General features: G+C 34.5%; 1 long non-coding RNA gene across 1 annotated transcript; it reads left to right on the top strand.

Annotated features, from left to right (window-relative positions):
• The first annotated feature begins 3350 nt into the window (after positions 1–3350).
• LOC130569808 (uncharacterized) lies at positions 3351–4062 on the top strand. Its single transcript, XR_008964900.1, has 3 exons — positions 3351–3408; positions 3491–3545; positions 3898–4062. It is a non-coding gene; the product is annotated as an uncharacterized LOC130569808 (long non-coding RNA).
• Positions 4063–8175: the final 4113 nt, after the last annotated feature.

Here is an 8175-nt window from a genome sequence, read left to right as displayed (position 1 = left end):
CCATACAGACACATAGGTAGACATTTCTGTGCAATGTAGAAGTATACACGCAGTTAATGAAATAAAGAATGGACCTATATGGACGCGCACGCGCATGCGTCAATGCTCGTGGCAGCGATGTATCTGACAGCGGGGGAGGTCACCATAGCCACCGTTAAAATGGATAGTGAGAGAGGCGCGTCTTGCACTTTAATGTGTTCAAAAATTGCACTTAGTTTGCACTTTGTATGTAGAAGTGTTTTGTCTTTTATGTTAACATTTTTACGAACAGTGCAAACAAAGTGCAATTTTTGAACACTTCTACATACAATTGTTGTATGTAGAACTGTTTTGTCTTTTATATTTTATACTGTATGTAGAAAGACATACATGATGCTATGTTTATAAAAATAAGATGAGTTAATAAAAAACCTGTACTTTTCATTGCACGTTACATTCTATTACAAAAACTCCGCCCAAAACACAATAGAAAATGTAATGGGTTTCCTTGTAAGTACCATTATGAACCTTTGGGTTTTTATGCATTAAAACCAAAACTAAATTCCTATTATAACTAATAAATCCATTACATTTTCTATTGTGTTTTGGGTAGGGTTCTATTGTTTTTTTATTCTTAATAAAATGTAGTGAGTGGTGTGTATGAGACATTACATGTTGATCAAGCAGACTGTATATTATAAAAACTATTTCTTCACTTTACTTCTTCTTTTATCATGGGTCACTATGACCGGTTAACCTTTACATTCGCATACCTGAATATGAATGAATGAATAGCTTTTATTGTCATTGCAGGCAAAGCAAACAACGAAATTCTTAGAGCACCGGTAACACAAAACATAAATAAATATTTGTAATATAATACGACAAAAATGCCCTCTGGCCGGCGCTTCAGAGCACCAAACACCAGGACTTCCAGACACAGAAGCAGCTTCTACAGATAACTGCTCCTTAAGAGCAATATTCCACTTCCACTACTCCTATAGTGTGCACTATTGTGCCTTATTATATGTACATTTCATTTATACATGTATATAACATTACCTCTACTTACTACATGATCCATTTGCACAAGTGTACATACAATCTGTTAATATGTATATTCTACTATATACTACCCTGTACAATGTCTCTTATATGTTATTATCCCACATTTTCTGTACAATAGTCTTTATTTTATATATGCATATTTTAGAATCTTTTACACTGTAAATCTTATTATATTTGTATTGTCATTGTGTTGAATGTCTGTAGCTTCCAACATCAAAGAAAATTCCCTGTGTGTGAAAGCACACTTGGCAATAAATCTCTTCTGATTCTGATTCTGAAAAAAGTGCAAAAAATTGGAAAAACAGCATTTTGACTAATCACTGTAAAATGAGCAACAAGGTAATAGACCAGATAAGGGAGATCTTAAAGTGCAGTGAGATAGCAGAGTCACATTTGAACATTTACTGTAGATAACTGTTTAGGATATGTATTGTCCTGGGATAGAAACTGTCTCTAAATCGGCTAGTGTGTGTTTTGGCTGATCTGTAACGCCTGCCAGATGGCAACAGTTCAAACAGACCGTGACCAGAGTGAGAGCAGTCTCTGGTGATTCTCATTCCTAACAAACCTTTATTTTAGACACTCACTTTGCTTATTTGTTCAATCTCTTAGTAGTTATAACTTTTTACCAAACTCAGCTAGCCTATAATGTAATATGCAATGATAAGGACAGGTTTTGATTAACTCAGCTTATTTTTGTAAACAGCTATCATACATGTAGAGTTGTATAGAAATGTTTAGTCTTTTATGTTTAACATTTTCATGAACTTAACATTTGACAACTTTCACATTTTTAGTGCAAACAAAGGTGCAAAATTGTTTCAGACGTGCAAAACGAGCTGCTCTCACTATGAATTTAAATGGGGGCTATGGTTAAACCTCCCTTGCTGTCAGCTTTGCAAGCATGTATGCGCCCGCGCACGCACACACACATTCTTTATTTTATCAGAATCAGTCGCAGTTTTAAGTGTTTTAACTGTTCACTTCCAGTTCACGCTTTAACTTGTCAATTTCATGCTTATGCGGAAACTGGCAACATTCTGTTATCAGAATCAGAAAGAGCTTTATTGCCAAGTATGTTTGCACATACAAGGAATTTGTTTTGGTGACAGGAGCATCCAGAACACAGAAACAGCAACAACAGTACACAGAGACCATAACACAATAGAATACAGTACACAGATGACTTAAATAAGGGCCTATGGGTATAAAAAATTTAAGAAATACAATTCAATAAACATAAGATAAAGCTATAGAGAGTAAACTATGCGTGTATGTAAATATGTACAAGTAAAAAATAAAAATAGACTATTATTGTACAAGGTATGTGCTATATACAGCAGAATGAATGAAATATAATTTACATGAAAAGTTGTATAAAAATAGATAGTGTATTATCTGGAGGATATAATTATTAATTGCACGTAAAACACCGTTTCATTAACTGCGTGTATACTTCTACATTGCACAGAAATGTCTACCTATGTGTCTGTATGGATGTTTACGGATTTAGTGGCACACACCACTGAAAACATGTATAATTAAAGAGAGCGGTCTTGTGCTACCACCTCTCGTCGCCAGAGGCGGCAGTGCAGCTGAACTTCCGGTGGACTAAAATGCGCTTTGTTGAGAAAAATACTTGATGTTTCGTTTTGATTTTGNCACAGCAGAGCAGTGCAGTGTTGGCTTGCTCACCGGGAGACTGCATTTATTTATTTATTCATTTATTTATTAGATATTATTTATTATAATGATCTTGCTTGGTCTATAAACACCATGAACTGTGCTGTGTTTTACCTTTCTGTGTTTTTCTTATTTGCTCCTGTAAAGCTGCTTTGGAACAATGCACATTGTGAAAAGCGCTATATAAATAAAATTGAATTGAATTGAATTGAATTGAATTGAATTGAATTGAACAATGGCACTGATATATTTAAAAATTTTCAGTTAAGACCGCTCAAAATTCATTTTAGTCTGGGACTAGTCTTAAACCTTGTCTGTGAAACCGGGCCTAAATACCTTAGGTCACTTTTCCTTAGGTCAGTAATTGTATATCGATTTAAGAAGTTTTATATATTTTTTATAAAAACAAGACAAAACTGCTGCTTAGTAAGAATGGCACTTTTTGCAGTGTAGGTAAAAATTATCTAATGTTTTCCCTATATATTTTGTTTTAATTTCATAGCAATACTCTAACGTTATATCTTAATTTTCTTGTTGGTGTTTTGTATGTCTATCTGTGGAACTTGTGCTTTGTATGTGTAAATGTTAATACAAACAATTTCTTTTAAATATTTTATTTTCAGGTTCTGGGTATCTAATGCTTGTGATAATCTACAGCAGATGACCATGACAATCCAGGTATGGAAAAAACTGGATTGTTTATTATCTAAAATCTACTTTGTACGTATGAACGTAATACAATTTATTTAAGTATTTTCAGGTTCTGTGGATCGACTGCTTGTGCTAATCTACCACAGGTGACCATAATAATCCAGGTATGGAAAAGATTGGACTGTTTATAATCTAAAATCTACATTGCCAAAGACGGACAAGTAATTTGATTCCATAGGATTGCTTTGACAGTGGCAATAAATTAAATTTGATCTACACTGTATCATTTTCCTATAATATCCATTATTAATAATTTGTGTTGTCCTTGTGGGTCCACTGTGACTGTGCGAGTGCAAAAGTAACTCTTAGGAGGTTTTGCTATAAGAAAGTAAACTGAATATAGTGTATAATGTACATAGAGATTTGCAGTTAGTCTAAGTATTTTGCTGCGACCGTTGATATCTGAAAAATAGGTTTACCTAATGCCATCTAAGATGTATGTTTTTCTTTCTTCAGCAGATAACTTCAGGATTTTTAGAAGGCATATAATGACAGTGAGCGGGACCAAAACTCTGACAATCCAAGTCACCTATAGGTAGCATAAGTAATCTATATGACTCAAGTTGCACAAATAATGTATAGATGTGTAACGATTACCTTGCATGTACAGAGCTATGTTCTGAATCTGATATACGCCGCTTGTATTCCCACTGTCAAATGAACATTTTAAAAAATATATATTTTTGCATTTCCCCAGAATGTCTTTTTCTGTTTCATTGAAGGTACAAAATAAAGTACTGTTTTTTAATATTTTGCTTATTTATTTTACATTTTTACACAGAATTTAACAGGAAATTATTGTAGGCCTGTGACCTTAGTTTCATTATAGATTCAAATAACTGCTAATTACTTTTAATTAACAGTATTGTAGGTTTTAAATGTAGCTACTTTTGGTGTATTTTAATAGTATATATCTTTAATTAACTGGTAAATGTACAGACATTTGGTTTTTATTAGTAGTTTCTTAGTTATTTAAAATGTTTTTTTTTTAAAGTAAATTCCTTTGTAGATTGACAGAGAAGTTTAATAAAATTACTTAAAAATTCCTAAATTTACAGAGATTACCCTGAAAAGAAATTGCTTTTTATGTATTTTGATATAATTTATCTGTTTTTACGCTGTTTAATGAGCAATTATCAACAGTGCTATACTGTAATTTAACCAATTTTTATCGTAAAATTGGCTCTGTATTTTTACAGTTTATGTCATGTAATTTTGTGAAACAGTTTTTTCCCGTAATTTTATGGAAAATGTCTGGAAACTCTACTGCCAGACTTTTTACCGTTTTTTTACAGATTTTTTTTTAACAGTGCAGGTGCTGGTCATATAATTAGAATATCATCAAAAAGTTGATTTATTTCACTAATTCCATTCAAAAGGTGAAACTTGTATATTATATTCATTCATTACACACAGACTGATATATTTCAAATGTTTATTTCTTTTAATTTGATGATTATAACTGACAACTAATGAAAATCCCAAATTCAGTATCTCAGAAAATTAGAATATTACTTAAAACCGATACAAAGAAAGGATTTTTAGAAATCTTGGCCAACTGAAAAGTATGAACATGAAAAGTATGAGCATGTACAGCACTCAATACTTAGTTGGGGCTCCTTTTGCCTGAATTACTGCAGCAATGCGGCGTGGCATGGAGTGGATCAGTCTGTGGCACTGCTCAGGTGTTATGAGAGCCCAGGTTGCTCTGATAGTGGCCTTCAGCTCTTCTGCATTGTTGGGTCTGGCATATCGCATCTTCCTCTTCACAATACCCCATAGATTTTCTATGGGGTTAAGGTCAGGCGAGTTTGCTGGCCAATTAAGAACAGGGATACCATGGTCCTTAAACCAGGTACTGGTAGCTTTGGCACTGTGTGCAGGTGCCAAGTCCTGTTGGAAAATGAAATCTGCATCTCCATAAAGTTGGTCAGCAGCAGGAAGCATCAGAAGCGTCTCGCCTGGGCTAAAGACAAAAAGGACTGGACTGCTGCTGAGTGGTCCAAAGTTATGTTCTCTGATGAAAGTAAATTTTGCATTTCCTTTGGAAATCAGGGTCCCAGAGTCTGGAGGAAGAGAGGAGAGGCACAGAATCCACGTTGCTTGAGGTCCAGTGTAAAGTCTCCTCGGACGATCTTTCTGCAACGTCTCTCTCTTCTGGAAAGTATCTCCATAGATATCTCTACATATTTGCTAAAAGCCTTAGTCCTAACATGTCTCTGCTGTAAAGTCTTTATAATATTAACGCAGGTCCTAGCTCCTGCCTGACTTTTATCCTTCTTTTTAAACTTAAAATCCACAAACCTTTTATTTTATGTAATACATAAGTCATAGCTCTTTCTACAGTCTTTCTAATGCCCACAAAGTCTCTTTCCTGCATCAACATGAGAACAAAATTTTTTTATACTGTGGTGGCCACCGTCGTGTTTGGACTGAGCGATCCGTGGCAAATCTATAATACGCTATTGGCCCCTGTTAATTAAGAACTGAACTCCGTTGCCAGAAGTTGATTAGTCCATACGGTCTTACAGTTTTTTTCAGTCGCTTTGGAGCATTTCTCAAATCATTCTTAAAATGAGCTAAATAATATGTGCATTTCTCAGAACAATTTGTACAAACTGCACAACATCATGGATTTCCTGAAAAAGCATTAACTTGTTCAAAATCTTCATTTCATCTCTCAAAATTACATTTTTACATCAATGAACATGAAAATGGCAAGACCTTGTGTCATTGTTCGTGAACAAGACAGTCAAAATGTTTAGCCATATTGTCAATATACCGGGTGCTTTATTTTTTCTTTTTTTGAGTATTTTTGGATGTAAACTATGGCTTCAATTTGTAATGACACTCATTGATAATGCACAAGACTGACTTATTTCACATTCAATAGTACAAGTTATACGTAACTGTATGTGTGACACTGGTAGCAAAAGATTGAACAGGATTCACTTTACACTTGTTTGGTTGGTCTGTCAATAAATTACACATCAAGCTTGAAAAAAGTAACTGTGATGAAGAAAATGCAACATTATTTTACAGCACAAAAAAATGCTAAAAAAAAGATAAACAGGAGAGACCCCTCAGGCAGAACTGTATGCAGTGCTGTATGAGGAATCAAACTACATATTTTCTACTCCCCCTTTGGCTTTGGGATGTCTTACTCCTGCAACGCAGCAGTAAAATGCAACAATATCCGAAATGACCTCATGCTTTTGTAAATCATCTTGAAACAGAGTCCTCTCCTCATCAGAGATGAGATCCTTGTGGAAAATCTCTGTACAGTGTGCGTCTCTGTGTGTGCTGTATGAATGAAGGATCTGAGTTTCTAACAGTGAAAGCAACCTGTGAGCAAAATAAATCACAGTTTGGATCAATAACCCTGTAAATGTAAGAAAACTGAATATGCCTGACAGATTATGACAACTGGTCTAACCATTTTGCATTGAATGACTAAGACGATGAACAAATGACTAGATGTTTAGTGGGGTAAGACAATTGCACAGAGAACTATATGATACATTTTGAGCAACATGACAATAGCAACTGATAATGTAGGAAACACAGACAATTGTACATAATCAATTCCATGAATGTACTAAAGCAATTGCAACTTGTTGAAAATTATAACTACTTTTCTGATGTGCACAAGTGACACGATGTGAAGGTTGAATAACTAGTTTTGAGAATTTCATTTCTGATCTGAGAAATGCGCCAAAGCGACTGAGAAAAACTGTAATAAATGGATACAAATAGAAATCTACTAAAAAAGAATTATGAAACAATGTAAAAATGTGAAACTTTGTTTTTCTCAATTGCTTTGGCACATTTTTCGAAACAGTCTTAACATTCTCTAAAGTGTGAGTGCAAATATCACAACTGTTTGCTAGAATTTCAGAACTTTCTTGCATGTCTGCAAGTTAATTACCCAAAACATTTAATTCATGCTTCAAAACCTAGTTATCCTGTCAGTAATTTGGCCAAGGCCACCAAAATATAAAGTATTTTTGTCATGGTGTGAGCCACGCTGGTCAAAATGTTTAGTTGTTTTTTTTACCATGACAGTCAACCATCGAAATAAAGGTTTTATAAAAAAAATCTGATTTTTGTTAGGAGTCAGTAGCAGAGGTGGGTAGTAACGCGCTACATTTACTTCGTTACATTTACTTGAGTAACATTTTGGAAAATATGTACTTTTTAAGTAAAATTAAAAGTGTGTACTTTTACTCTTACTTGAGTAAATTTCTAATAGAAAATCTGTACTTTTACTTCGTTACATAACTTACATTGCGTGACGTTCCTTCATTTTAAAATAAGCTTTTTAAAACGCGTTGTTTATTTCAAGGTTGTCGTCTCTTTTTACGGGCATTCCCGAGTGATCGATTCGTTTGAGTCGATTCTTTTGAAAGCATTAATTGAACAATGGGCAAAGCCATTTGAATAGGCTAATGAATCAGTTCAAATGATTTGTTCAGTTCGCAGCATGATCTGAATCATCTGAAGCAGGATTACTCACTCCTCGTAGCGCGAAATTTAACACACAGAACACAAAGAGCGTTGGATGAAGTGGATATTAATCTACAATCAAAACTGCAAATGTGTCATATTGTTTGCCAGCAATGATAAATACCCGCCATATGCGCGCACCCTGTTCGTCAGACACAGCAACATGCGCGTTACCTGTCAGACACAGAGACGTGGGCTTGCAGAAATATACATTTGAAGAACAGAAGG

This window comes from Triplophysa rosa, linkage group LG19, assembly GCF_024868665.1.
Source record: "Triplophysa rosa linkage group LG19, Trosa_1v2, whole genome shotgun sequence".
Lineage (NCBI taxonomy): Eukaryota > Metazoa > Chordata > Actinopteri > Cypriniformes > Nemacheilidae > Triplophysa > Triplophysa rosa.
This window is presented reverse-complemented; position numbering and strand designations above follow the sequence as displayed.